Source organism: Gekko japonicus, unplaced genomic scaffold, assembly GCF_001447785.1.
Source record: "Gekko japonicus isolate JY-2015 unplaced genomic scaffold, Gekko_japonicus_V1.1 scaffold1031, whole genome shotgun sequence".
Classification (NCBI taxonomy): Eukaryota; Metazoa; Chordata; class Lepidosauria; order Squamata; family Gekkonidae; genus Gekko; species Gekko japonicus.
In genome coordinates this window covers 253,060-255,289 of record NW_015177041.1, presented here as the reverse complement: position 1 = coordinate 255,289, position 2,230 = coordinate 253,060, and positions in this window count along the sequence as shown.

Below are 2,230 nucleotides of genomic sequence, written 5' to 3'. Positions count from 1 at the left end.
GGAGAAGCCTGCCCCCCTACTGCTTTAACCCCCCCCCCCAAGATTTCATGACAGCCATGATTCCCCCCCCCATGAAGCACCTGCTGTGTCCCCAATTCCATGGCAGGAAAACGGTCAGTGAGCCCTGAGTTGGCTGATGCTGGGGGAAAGATGATGGAGCATGCACAGAGACTCCAGCGATGCCCGGCAGGTGCTCCTTTGACAAGTGTTGTCAGGATTCTGCCGCCCCCGCCCCCCCTTCACTCGTCACCTGGCAACAACAGACAAGCCCCCACAGACCAAGAAAGCCGAGTACACCTCCTCTGTTGGGGACTGGTTCACAGTATTCCGGCATCGAGGACAAGGTCCCCACTGCCTCTGAATGGACGGAACAGGCCCTTTCTCAGCAGGCGGAGACAGCAAGGGAGTCGGGGACCCCCGGGGGGGGGGGTTTCCTTCCCACCAGACCTTCACTGCAGCCGCTCATGGATATTCACACTCTGTGCTGGTTTCCTGGGGGCTTGTCTGGCACTTCTGAATCCACAAGAAAATGCATTTCAGAGCTCAGATCCCACCAGTGCTGCTGCCTGTACGGTGCAAGGCAATCCCTTCCGTTGCACCCCTGCTGCACTGGGGACAGACGCCAGCTTCCCTGCACCTGACCGTTACTGTCCCGGAGGATCCTTCCTCACGCACACAGGAAGGAGCGCTGTCTGTGCTGCGCTCCTTCCTGACACCAGAGGGGTGGGGTGGGTTCTGCTCCTGAGCGGAACCAAAACGGTCTGGTCTTGAGAGGCAGCACCAGCGGGCCCTGGCCTCTGGGAGCACCCCCCGTGGCAGCACATCCGTTTCCAGACGAGGTACAAGTTGGGCAGAGGGATCTGGGTCCTGCCCACCAATAGTGACACACACACACACGGGTTGGAGCGGGTCTCCCCAGCCATCGGAGGACAGGCAGCACACAGCGGCTGCCAGGCCAAGGCGCCCTTCTGCTTGGACATCTCCTCCCAGGGCAACGTGCAGCTACAGACCTCCCCCCCCCCAATGCCAAGCCACTGCTCAGGCATGCTGGTAGAGTCTACGCATAGCCAGAACAGCTGATGCCAACCGAAGCAGCGAGTCCTACCAAGGGCCTTAAGGACCGGGGGGGGGGGGGCAAACATGCCAAAAATGTGATTTTGCAAGCCCAGCCTGACTCCTCCACACCGCAGAATGGAGCCACCGAGTCCAGCCACTTCCCGTAAGTGTTACATGAACTGGCAAACAATAAATCTGCTGTGTTCCTGTGGGAAAGGTGGTGTGTGCACAGGTGTGCCGAGGACTTGCATTTGCACTGCCGCTCCCATCACCCCACAGCCAAAGGAGACCGACAACCTAACAGCTCTGGCTTGCCCAGCAGGTGCCCCAAGGATAAGGTACTTGCCTGCCTGCCACTGACTCGGCTGCACAGAGGTCCCCGGAGGACCCTTTCATCTGCGTTTTTCTTCCCTGGAGAACCCTGTGCTCTGGGCCAACCCTGGACGATCTCTCAGGTGCCCTGGGACTGCCCTCATTCTCAAGACCAAACCAGCCCCGCTTGCAGGCTTCGGCTGCACATTTAGCCCACCAGCAAGCACCCTCACGGAGCACCCCCACCCCCGGCCACCCTTCCTGCTTTCGTTCCTGGGACGTTTATCTTGGATTATTCTTCAGCACAACCCCAGCTGTCTCTCCACAGCAAATCCTGCTGCAAGGTTTCACACAACATCTCCCCCCTACTCTCGGCCTTTTCCTCCTCCCAATGGGAAGCTTCCCAAAAAAACAAGAGGAGCTGCAGCAGGAGGCCCCCCCACACACAACTGCAAGGCCGGGGGGGGGGGGAGCCGCCTCAGGCGCCCACAGTGCGAGAGGATGCTGCTGGTCTCTGTGACGGGGAAAGGACGGCAAATATTCCCAAGGGGGGAGGAACAGAGAACTCAGAGGCTGGGCAGGCACGTGGCTTCAAGACTCCCCGCAACCTCGTCTCTGTTGTGCACAACGCAGTCTGCTTAGCTACCTCAACCCCGCCCTGCCCCCCCACCCCCGACAGACTTCTCTGGGTCCACCTGCCCCCTTAAACTGCCTGCAGTCCCCCCTCCAAAGGAAAAGCATTTTCTATCTACCAAGTGTCTGCGGCAATTGTTGCAAAACCTGAGAGAATGGAGTTTTTTTCCTCCCCATAAGGGCCACTGCCCCCCCCCCCCCCACCCCCCCCCCCCCCCGCCGCAAGGGA